The 12,798-nt window shown below is 42.2% G+C and overlaps 1 protein-coding gene across 17 annotated transcripts in view; it reads right to left on the minus strand.

Moving 5' to 3' along the window:
- The window catches only part of LOC140907905 (KAT8 regulatory NSL complex subunit 1), a 147,101-nt gene that overhangs the window by 95,174 nt on the left and 39,129 nt on the right, over positions 1-12,798 (minus strand). The window lies entirely within an intron of this gene.

Consider the following 12,798-nt stretch of genomic DNA (forward strand, 5'->3'; position numbering starts at 1 on the left):
GGATTCACACCCTGGATTGCTGTACACTAAATTCAGTGTAGACAGGTCCTGAGAAGAAAGAGAAAGCAACCTTTCAGTGACCTCATTAGCAGACAGAATAACGAGATGAGCAATCTGAGTTGTAACCTGGGCTGCTGCATGCCCACTGCACTACTAGCTGAAGCATCAGCAGCCCTGAAGTTTCAAAACACTCCATGAGTAAAGCACTTCTTAAACTCAAACTAGAGATTTGTGCGTGCCGACAAGAGACGGGTTAGAGGCAACACTCGAGATATACCTCAAGCTAACAATGCAGTGAAGACAAGCCCTAAGCTGCAGCTAGAATTTGAGTGGGATCCTGGCAAAACTAACTAGAGCACTTGGCACAGACATCACAGAAATAGGAGAAACCTAATATATCTAGATTTCAGAGGAGCAGCCGTGTTAGTCTGTATTCGCAAAAAGAAAAGGAGGCCTTGTGGCACCTTAGAGACTAACCAATTTATTTGAGCATGAGCTTTCGTGAGCTACAGCTCACTTCATCGGATGCATACCGTGAGCTGTAGCTCACGAAGCTCATGCTCAAATAAATTGATTAGTCTCTAAGGTGCCACAAGGCCTCCTTTTCTAATATCTAGAGTCCTGTGAAATTTTTATTCTTTACAATTGTGTGTTTTATTTTTTAAGAATTTTTGTTATTTCATTTTATCCATGTGGGAGGGGGCTGGGAGTTGCAAAATGAGCCACCCTGCACTCATGTTGAGGTGGCAGCTCCAGTCCCACAGGACTGGGTCCGGCTCCCTGCTCTGGGTGTTGTGATCTGGCATATGGGTTTGCTGTGCCAGCTGCTCAGGTTTGGCTTAGCCACCCTCATGAGCCAAGTAGCAAAAACCAGAGCTGAAAGCAGGGCCCAGCCACACAGGACAGGAGCCACCACTCCAGGGTGAGTTTTTTGTTTTATTTTGTATTTGCAAAAACACATAAGGGCTACTACTATCTACCTTTTCCCATAAGAGAGTGTTCGCGATAAAACAGTTTGTTGCTTTCTGTTTGCTGCCATTAACTGTGGCAGAGAAGCATTTTATACAATATAAACTTTATTCACAGTTGTGAGATTATGGACAACAAGAATTCAAATTCAAAAAGGATATGGCTATTTATGGTCCTCAAAAGAAATACAAGGGAGACAGAACTCAAGGATGAAAAGGAAGGGCACTCACAGGACTTTTCAGCTCAAGAGCAAGAAAGACAAACCACCACAGAGGAAACGCTATGGCCAAATGGGCTAATGCAATCCTTGGAAATCTCGAGTAAGAGTAGAGAGGTAATATTATCTATGAAGCTGGCACTGGTGCAACAGCTGTTGGAAGAGTGTGTCCAGTTCTGGTATCCACAATTCAAGGATACTGATAAATTGGAGAGAATTCAGGGAAGAGCCTCAAGAATGATTAAAGGATTAGAAAACCTGCCTTACAGTGGCAGACTCAGGGAGTTCAATCTAATAAACTTAACAAAAAGAAGGTTAAGGAATGACTTGATTACAATCTATAAATACCTATATAGAGAGCAAATATTTAATAACGGGCTCTTCAATCTAGCAGAGACAGGCATAATGTGATCCAATGGATAGAAGTTCATGGCCACTGTACAGCACTGTTACAGTGCACTCACTTAGTGTACAGCAAGCTAGTGGGTGAATCAGGAAAGCTCTGGCTTGGGTAGAGTTGAGCACTGCCCCAATAAATTCTATTCTCTGAACTGGAACAAGAGTTGACTTTTGTTCGTTTATAACAGCCCCACCACTCAGAAAGTGGCTTGGACCATGTGGACGCTGTCCTGTACGTGAGCCTCTGAGCAATCCTTGATCAGCCAGTTGTCCAGGTACGGGTAGATCTGAACACCTCAGTGTCTGAGGCAGGCCATTACTACCCCCATGCACTTCGTGAAAACCTGGGGAGCTGTAGACTGACTGAAGTGGAGAGTGGTGAAGAGAAGATTACTCACCTTGTGCAGTAACTGAGGTTTTTCAAGATGCACGTCCCTATGGGTGCGCTACTTCAAATGTTGGTGCGTTCTGGCACCACTGATCCAAGATTTTTGGTAGTAGAGTCTGTCAGGGTCGTGTGTGCACAGTAGTCATCTTGTAGCGCTGTTGGCACCTTGACCAGTGTGCGCAGGGCATGGCGCAACCCAATCGCCTCAGTTCCTTCTCTACTATAGAGTCCTTACTGCAAACTCCGAAGTAGAGGAGGAGGAGGATGGGTAGAGAAGCACCCACCAAGGGACACATCTCAAAGAACCTCAGTTACTGCACAAGCTGAGTAACCTTCTCCTCTTCGAGTGTTGTCCCTGTGAGTGCTCCAATTCAGGTGACTGTAGAGCAGTGCCCTTGTGCAGATGGAAGGGACTTTGGAGTTGCATTCACAGTGGAGGCTAGCACTGTTAGACCTACCACTGTATCTGAGCTTGAGCTTTGAGATTGCATAATGGTTCGTAAATGTGTGTTCAGAGGCCCAGGTGGCCACTCTGCATGTCGACTGTTGGTACATTATTTTTAAAAGCTATTGAGGTAGAATACTGATCTTGTCAAAATGGGCCTTTATCCTTGATGGGGGTTCTGTTTTGTGCGGTTGGTTACACATATGGATGCAACTGGAGATCCATTTATATAATTTCTGTGTGGATACTGCAGAATGCTTGAAACGCTTTGTCATTGTAACAAAAAGCCTTGGGAATTTTTGGAAAGGCTTTGTTTCGTCCAGGTAGAATGCTAATGCATACGTAGAACAGTCTCTTGTGCATTTGCATGGCGCTTGAGATAAAATGTAAGCAGATGAATCCATTGATTGAGGTGGAAAAAAGAAGATATTCTGTGTATAAATTTTGGATGTCGTCTCAGTGTGACTTTGTCCTTGAGAAATATGGTGTACGGATGATGAGCCATGAAAGCCCCTATTTTGCTTACTTGCCGTGCAAACGTAATTGCAACCAAGAACGCTACCTTCATTGATAAATGAAGTAGAGAGCTGGTAGCTAGTGTTTCGGATGTGGTTCTGGTAAGGCTTCCGAGGCACCAGCGTTAAGTCCCATGCTGGTCTAGGGTCACTTATTTTCCAGTACATATTCTGTATGCCCTTGAGGAAGTGTTTCATCATCAGGAGCATGAATATCGATACGCCATCAAGCTTATGGTGAAAGGTGAGAATGCTGTAGTACACTTATCAGCCAAAGCTTGTAGAAAACCCTGAATTCTTTAGTTCTAATATGTATTCCAAGACCAACAAAAGTGGTGCTGTAAGTACAGATACATGTTTGTTCAGGCACCATAAGGAGAACCTTATCCATTTTTGGAGATAAGTGGTATGTGTGGTTGGTTTTCTGCTGTTTACTAACACCTGTTAACTAGTAATGGTGGAGCCACGCCTTTAGGTGAAGTTTCTCCAAGTTCAGGTGGAGGACTTGACCTCCTCCTTGTGAGAGATGGCCCTGTTGGAGAGGGAGAGTACATGGTGCACAGATATGGGTATCAAGTCTGCCTGGGCTATGTCGGAACTATAAGTATGACCTTGTTTTGACGGTCCGTATCTTGTGTATTACTCTGGAGATTAGTGGTACAGGTGGGAATAAGTACAGGAGAGGTGCATCCCACCTGATTAGAAAGGTGTCTCCTAGGGATTGTGTTCCCAGTCCTGCTCGTAAGCAAAATTGCGGATATTTGTTGTTTCATTGTGTGGCAAATAGGTCAATGCAGGGGAACCACCACGGTTGGAATATGTGTTGTAAGACACTGGTGTTCAGTGCCCACTAGAGATCTTGGGAAAAGTGTCTGCTTAGAGTGTCTGACATCGTGTTCTGGCGGCCCAGGAGTAGGAAACAGTAATGGTGATGTTGTGAGTTATGCACCAGTTCCATAATTTTATGACTTCTGTGCACAGGGTATGAGAACGGGCTCCTCCCTGTTGATTTATGTAAAACATACATGCAATGTTGTCTGTAAGGACTCTTACTGTTTTATTCTTTATCACTGGGAGGAAGTTAACATACATGTTGCAAACCACGTGCAATTTGAGAAGGCTGATGTGTAGTTATATTGCACACATTCACTGGTCTTGTCCACCAATATAATGAATTCTGGACTTTTGGTGTCAATGTTAGGCTTTTGTTTAGACTGCGCTTGTCTGATATGTATACTGAGCTTAGCCATCCCTGTAGTCCAGATGTGCCCCAATGAAATCCAACTGTTGTACTGGAATTAGAGTTGATTTTTGTTCATTTATTTGTAGCCCTAGGGTCTGAAAGAGGGTGACAGTCCTCTGGGTAATGTGTCTCGTTTCTGATTGGGTAGGACCTTTCAGTAGGCATTTGTCTAGATATGGGAATATCATTATTCCTGGTCTGTGCAACTTTCTGCTACTACCGCTAGGGTTTGGAGAAGACTCTCTGAGCAGTCAAAAATCCAAATGGCAACACACTGTATTGGAAGTGATCTTTTCCTACTGTGAACCATAGGAACCTTCTGTATGCAGGATTTACGGTAATGTGAAAGCATGCATCCTGTAGGTTCAGGGGTGAAAACCAGTCTCCCTTTTCCATTGCTTGGATTATTTAAGTCAGTGTGACTATCAACAAGTTTGTACAAATCCATATATTCAAGAGTTTTCTGAGATCTAATATAGGTTTCCATCCACCATTTTTCTTTTGGGTCAAGAAGTAGTGGGTGTTGTCGGTGCTGTGTAGGAGGAGTTTGGCTTGTGTTTGCCTCGACTCCTTAACCTTGCCAGCAGCAGCCCCATTGCAGGCGGTGCCGGAAGTTCCCGGTGCATCAAAAGTGCTCACTCTTGGCATACGCTGCAACGACAATAGCAATGTTGCAGAACACGGCTTTTTTTTCAAAAGGTTCTCTCTGTGGGGACAATGTGGCTCTTTTCCTCACTTTCTTGAAGGAATGATACTGGTTTCCAGAAATGACATGCTGGGAGAGTCCCTGGTTGAGGGGTTCTGCTGTCCAGGGTCAGAAGCTAGCTGAAGGGATTTCTCCATAAGAATAAGTTTCAGGCAGAGATCTCTATTCCATGTGACTCAAGCTTTGAGGTTGCTGAAGTGAGTACACCTTTGTCGTGTGCGCAACTGACCTAAGCTGTGGATGCAGGGTGAGTGGCCATCAGAAATCAGCACAGAGTCCTTGCACGAGGACATCTTTTGAAGCCTGGTGAACCAGGCATGTTTTTAATGTCCCTCGCTGATGTCGTTTTAAAAACAGAATAAATGAAAGGAGGGGGTTTTTTTTTTGAAGCGAGAACAAAAAAAATGTGCAAATGTCTAAACTAGTAACCAAGACCTAACTATCACTAATTAATTCTAACTATTTCTAATTATTTTTCCTAGGTTGTCATTCAACACCACTATGGAGCTCCGTCTCAGGCAGAGGACAGCTGAAAAGCAACTGAGGGGTCGGGTCACACACACGATGGTCAAAGTGCCAACGGCACCATGAGATGACTACTGTACATGTGTATCTCTGATGGACACTGCTACTGAAAATCTCTGATCAACGGTGCCAGGACGCACCAACACCTGAAATGGAGCACCCACAGGGACAGCACTCGAAGAAGAATTGGTAGCGGCATCGGTTCACAATAAATCTGAGACATCTTCTGTGGCCACAGAAGATACAAATGTGAAAGTAGGAGTCCTTTAAGTCAAGGGTGGCATACCAATTCCCTGGATCCAGGGAGGGAATGATGGAGGCCAGGGAGACCGTGCGGAACTTCAGTTTCTTGAGATATCTGTTGAGTTAACGCAAGTCCAGAATGGGCTGAAGGCCCTCCTTGGTCTTCAGGATTAGGAAATATCAGGAGTAAAACCCCTTCCCTCTCAAGTCTTGAGGAACCTCGTCCACAGTCCCTATCTGTAGGAGGGAGTGCATCTCCTAGGTGGGAAGTTGCTCATGAGAAGGGTCCCTGAACAGGGACCAGGATGGGAAGAAGGGGTAGATGAAAACTGTAGGGCACAGTCGATTATCACAGTACTTAGCACGCAGTGGTCCAATGTTATGCAGAACCCCAGAACTGAAGTGGGACAGTCCGAAAATAAAAGTGGAGACAGGAACTGGTATAGTATTCCCAGGCACACCTTCAAAAGGTCTGCTTGGGCCCACTAAAGTACCTATGTGACCTTGTTGGGAAGAGGCTGATGCTACTTGTAACCTCTCCCTTTCCTTTTAGAACTCCTGTCATAGAAGGGGAGACCGGTACCCTCTCTACTTCCATTTGGTGCCAGAGAGTCTGGGGACTGGTGGCAGACCAGAGATAGTTGCAGTGATGGTATCAGGGTTGGCTTGCCCCTAGAACAGTGGTTTTCAAACTTTTTTCCTGGCAAACCAGTTGAAGAAAATTGTTGATGCCCACGACCCAACGGAGCTGGGGCAGAGGGGTTTGCGGTGTGGGAGGGGCTCAGAGCTGGAGCAGAGGGTTGGGATATGGGGGTGAGGGCTGCAGGGTGGGGCCGGGAATGAGGGGTTCAGGATGTGGGAGAGGCCAGGCCTCTGGGGTGGGGCAGGGAATGAGGCATAGTTTGTCCTTTAGAACTTTAAGTATTTATGGATTAAAGGTATTTCTGGAATACTGAATTTGTGAACTATATTACAGCAATATTTATAAGGAGTGTTGATGACTGTATGATCTGTAGAGTTGTTTGTTTGCTAGACAAGGGAGAGGAACAGGTGTAGGTCTTGAATGACATTATAGAGGCAGAGTTTAAGGTGCCTGGGAGTCCTCTTGGTGAGTGTGGTTGATTACTGCTGATGTGCTTCATACAGGAACAATTTATTTCTGAGAATGGGTGTGTTTGCACGTATGAAGCTGCATAGTTTCACCCTATTTTCTGTGGCTTCAAATTATACATTGTTTGCCCCTCAGCAATTTAACTATTTTGAACAGCTTGTATATCTGAATTTCCTTTTCTAAAATTTAAAACTGAAAGCACTGTAAAGACAGAGACCACTTCATTCAGTGTTTGTAGGTAACTTCTCAAACTGAAATATTTCCAGACCTTTTAAAAAAATAGAGAGAGTGAGGATACACAGGAGTGTTAAGATTTCCCAGCTCCCACAAAAAGGTCCTAAGACTTCCATTGCCAATGGATGGAGAATTACAAAGCAAATCTATTTGGAGCTGTGATTACATCAATTACAGTGGAGCAGTGAATTTGCTAAGCACAAAGCGTCAGTTTGAGAGATCTATTAGGGACTCATGTTTTTCTTGGGAACAAAGCCTAATGGATGTTTCATGCAACCCTTTTTATGGCACCCAAAAGTTTGCTAGGTACCTCACAAGACAAGTTCAGCAACATGAGTCCTGCCACAAACTAACATCTAACATGATGACATAAGACAGTGAACAAGGTAGTAAGGAGGGTACAGGGGGTAGTAGTACACAGCAGGATGTGTGGGCTGTCAATAGAGTAAAGCAAACATTGGCTACTTTCTCGTAGGCTTAGAGAAAGAAGAAATTTTTAGGTGGGAAGAAGGCTGGGACAAGGTCAGAAAAGGTATTCTGAGCATCCAGGCACTCTGGAGATGGTGGTGGGAGGAGGAGTGGAGAATGGCTGCTGTCAGAGCAGAGGCAATGGTAGGCAATAAAAAAAAAAAAAGAATATTTCATAGCAGAGGCAGAGTTGTGCAAGGCCTTGAAAGCAAATACAGGTAGCTTGAATTGATGTTGGCAGAAGGGTGAGCCAAAGGATGGATGCAAAGAGTGGGGGATGACAGATCAACGGGCAAGTAATAGGATCTTAGCGGCTACATTGGTGTCAAAGGCCAAAGAAGAGGTTGTAGTGATGAAAAGAGGGGATGAGGTAGACCTATATGAAAGTTTTAGCAGTGTAGGCAGAAAAAAAATGTTGGATCTTATAGACACTGTGAAGAAAGCAGCAGCAAGAGCTGGACATAGATTCGATTGTTGGAGAAGAAAAATCATAGATGGCCTCCAGTTTACAGGCTTGCGTGACAGGCATTATCTGTTGTGTGTTCAACAATAAGAATGGGAGAGTGGAAAGTGTTTTGGTGGAAAGAAAGGGATCCAGTTTTGGCTATTTAAAGCTTGAAGGAATAGCAAGGCATCAGATAGGTTTAGATATGCGATTAGATAGCAAATAAGTAAGGAGGTGGATTGGAGAAGGGTAAGAGTCATCAGCATAGAGAGTATAACTGAAGCTATTTGAGTGAGTTAGATCACCCAGAAAAGAGTGGACTGACAGAGGAACTGACATATTAAATATACCAAAAGAAATTCCTCTCACCCTTCTTTCTTTTTGTAGCATAAAGCAAGTGAATCAATACAGCTCCTACTGTGATTAGATACAAAGCGTGTAGCTCCATTTTTATTACAGTTGCTACAAAGGAGCTGTTAGTGAGCGAATAATTAAAATTGATCTACTGTGATTGGAGACCTTTCTATAATAATATAGCTGAAAAACTTTTTAAAAACATTTAATCCTATTTTTCAGCCTTAAAAATATTTTTTTTAAATGAACTGCTAATGTCACACAGACTTGCCCAGACATGTATATTAACCAGTCAGACCATCTTCTCAATATTTCACCTAAGGGAACTGCATGTGGTCTCTGCCAAAAGCTAAGAACTGCTGATTGTCATGGTTACTGTGAGATGTTTGCACAGGAAACATTTAAATAAATATGTAAAATGTAGATTATCATCTGAGATGAGTGGACTCTCAGGGATATCTCAATCAACACTGAGAACAATGGACATCTGTGGAGATAGACTATGTTCACTTTCTAGATCAGATGCAGGCTTAAGGATTTACAAAAAACAAAAGAACTCCCGCCCCACCCCCCAAAAGCTTCTAAGGGACCACTGTGGTAAGATACAGTAGTCTGCAACTATAAAAGAAAATAGAAAAGAGCACAAGATTTTATCCATTACAGAAGAGAAACCCTGCAAGCAAGGTGTCTCATGAAAGGCAGATCCCAGCTGTTTGAACTGGACAGCACTGCAAGTACTGTATTGACCTTTGGGTGAGACATACTTTACTAGAGAGGAAAGTTAATAAGTACAGGCTATAGTTTGTGTCTTATGTTTTGCTTTTACCTGTAACCTTATGTTTACAAATCCTTATACTTGCGTTTATTTGAATATTTACCTCAAGCTCTGAAAAAGTAAACTTCAGTTTGGTTTTACTATAAATCTGTTTAAGTGCCTTATGCTAAGGCGAGTGTTGAACTGAGGGGAGACTCATGAACTAGGATGCATTGTTTCTATGGATGCAGCAGATCGGTGTACATTGAAGGTGTCCAGAAAATAAGGGACTGGGCATCCAAGTGTAACATAGTGGGGTGTGTAAATTGCTAGCCTTTGAGCCCCACATTCTCTCCCTACAGAGCCCCAAGTGGAGTGTTTATGTTGCCAACAACCAGTAGGTTTCTCCTGGTGGGCACAGACAAGGCACAGTCATGCTGTAACGGTAGTGATTAATCCCAGGCACCTCAGGTAACCCCCCAAAGTGTCAATTACTGATAGTTAAATAGTTAATAATGCTACTCAACATTTATTTTTAAATAATTTGCTAGTATGTTTATCTTCAAAAATATTATTCTATGCCTGCAGAATACATATGCCAGTTATGTGCAACTACCAAAGTTCATTTAAGTTATATACAGGTTGCATAGTGGATTTTTACTTTAAACAAAGTTGGTATTTTCCTTAATTAATGCAGATTCTATTTTGTAAGAACTTCTAAAATCACACACCACTGTACCAAGATGCTGACATATTTGAATTCTTGAATCAGCTGCAGCAACACTAAGTCTTTTATAGGATCTTCTTCCATAGCGTTAGAGGTCCAACTCACTTTCTACATTAAACTCTGTTTAAATCTTGCAGTAAAATTCAGTTAATGAATGGTCAGTTACAGAACTTTCAACTTAAGTACTTCTGTGGCCCTCATCACCATATTCCTTACAGTTTTAAGGGAGCTAGTATGTTTCTTTCCTTTATTTAGTCTAAGTCAGTCAGATAAACACAAGAGCAAGTAAACTCAGACCTGCTCTACACTTAAAATTTAGATCAACCCAGAGCTAACCGGGAGCTTCATCATCACTGGTTAAGGGGTAAGCCCCTTCTAGTGGACAGGTGTGGTTCTGCCTCCCAAAAGTTCATGGAGATTAAATACCTATTTAAGTACTGTCCTGTGTTATGCAGGATATCAGACTAGCTGATCGTAAGTGTCTGTCTTCTGGCCTTAAAATCTATTCATCTACGAATGACTAAAGAAATTAAAAAGTCTTGCACCACCACACATTTTTCCATTAGTTCAGACAGATTATCTCCAAAGAATTTTCTAAGTGCAGAAATCCATGTCTAGCTTCTCTATAATAGTGGGCAAAGTTAACTGCCATCATCAAAACAAGAAAGGGTGCATACATGCTTACTAAATATGCCTAGTTTAAACTGCAAATGTTAAACATACTTTCTGATTCTGTGTCAGATTGCCTGAGGTGGAAAGAAACAAAGCATAACTAGACATTCAATTTTAATGAAAGAGCATATTCAAAACATCAGCAAGGGTAGTCGAACACATTAAACACTTTCCTTTCTTTCTCCAAGTCCTGTTCCTGAACTGTCATTGTGATAGCTTGATCTTTCATTTGCTCAGTGTCTTAAATACAGTACTTCTGTTATTTAATAAGTGGCCCACATAAGAGAGCAGACAACTATATCGAGTGGTTACTACAGAGAGGAACTTCTGAGAAATGTAGATGCTTTACAAGAAGGTAGAAATAAGGCCAGATGTCCCTTTCTCACATCACGGAATTTCCCTTCTTAGATGGGAAAGTGGGGTGGGGAGGAGACAGACCGACTATGCAAGTTTCTGGGAAATGGTTTTCCTTTTTTGTATGGGAGTCAGTGATGTAGCCACAGGAATGTTAATTTTATTTGACAACAATGAATTTTATTAAGGAGGGGCTTTTATTCATTTTAAAGTTCTAGATAGATCATTCAGAGAACTAGAGTCAAGGTCTCAAATTGGTTGTGCCTTCTGAGCCTCTTTAATATGATCTGAACGATAAAGCACCTCTCCCTCTTAAAAACTGCACTGCAGCCAAGAGATGGAAACTTGTAAAGAAGAGGACCTTTGTGAAACAGATAACGGACGTTTTCCTGAAAGATATGCTCTAGGAGGAATTATTTTTGGGAAGCTCTACGGCCTGTATTATACAAGTCAGACTAGGTGATCCCAATGGTCCCTTCTGGCCTTGGAATCTGTGAATGATGAGCAGAGTAAGGCCTGCAGTATGGACAGACAGAAACACGGCTTGTTACTAAAAAGGTGGTTGTCCTAAAGGTGATATGTAAAGGACTTTTAAAAAAATTAGATTAGTTTCTTTATGGTTTGTGAAGAAAGCATGAGACGTCCTCCTATCCCTTTGTTTACTTTAGAAATATCAGAAGTGTCAAGTCTGGTGGTTTTTTTTTGTTTTTTTTTTAAATAAAGACTTCTTGAAATAAGATCTTAAATATTTATGAGCAGCTCCCATTAATTGTTAATTAACACCTCTATATTTTCAGAGAGACATAGCTTCTCCCAAGTCTTCATTAGATATCAAGTTTTAGTTTTTTCTTAAAACTGCAGAGCTTGGATGCCAAAGTAAAAATCATAGGACTGGAAGGGACCTCAAGAGGTCTTCTAGTCCAGTCCCCTGCACTCAAAAATTATCCTTGATGCTAAGACTGAATGGCTTTACTCAGAGTGACATTCCATAACATATTGCACAACAAAAACGATCTCCAGCTACTGAACAACCAATCCTCCGCTTCTGGTTTCACACCATCAGGGACTTCCTGCTAATCTCACATTTCTAACTATACTCAAGGTCACCAATTCAATTATTCAAGGTTCTACAGGGCTTAGTGTTCTCCAAAAAAGCATGAGTGTACAGTTTCAGTTGAAGTCTCGATCTCTTCAACTTTGTCACAACCACCTGTAGCTTTTAATCTGAAATTCTCACATTATGCACGGGATATAATCTAGTTTCAGCTACATTTTTTAACATTAATCTTTGTATACAACTGTAACAAGCATAGGCTGCCACATATGCACCCCTCATTGAGGAGCAAGTTTGAATTTAATCTGGAGTCTGACACCAGTAGTAAATAAAAGTCACCAGCAATAGAATATTGATGTTACACATCCATTTTTTAGATTAAAGATTGTGCCATAATACCGTAGTGTTATAAGAATCAGAATGAAGGTTCAAGGCTGTGCTTTATAATCTGCTGGATCTCATGAAAACTTTTGCTAAGACATTCATACACTCACTTTAAAGACCCCCTGGGAGGAATTTATAGTTATGTTTCACATGTTTAATGATTAAAAACAATAGACTTTGCTTCAGCCAGTTGAACAAGTTTTGTTTACTTCCTTCTAGGGTCATGTTCCTGACTGTGGAGCTCAGCTGCCTCCCTCCTCTTCGTGTGCAGACTGAGGGATCTGAACATAGCATGAACAATGCCAATGCTGGAGTGTGGGGCAAGGAGCCTTTAGGCCCAGTTTCCCTCCCCGCTGCTGCCACCCTATAGCAGGCCTCTCAAGGGATTTCCGCTGATATCCCAGGCTAGGGCCTTCAGGGGAACACACACCCATCTGGCTCATACTGGTCCAATACATTAGAAAGGAACAGCTTTTCTGAAGAGTCAGTCCTTGAATCCAAGTGCCTCTCCTGAGACAAAGAACCCCTGTAGTAGAGGGAAGACAATAGATAGATAATCATTCCACTCAAGTATCCCTTTCAGATCTGTCT

This window comes from Lepidochelys kempii, chromosome 2, assembly GCF_965140285.1.
Source record: "Lepidochelys kempii isolate rLepKem1 chromosome 2, rLepKem1.hap1, whole genome shotgun sequence".
NCBI lineage: Eukaryota > Metazoa > Chordata > Testudines > Cheloniidae > Lepidochelys > Lepidochelys kempii.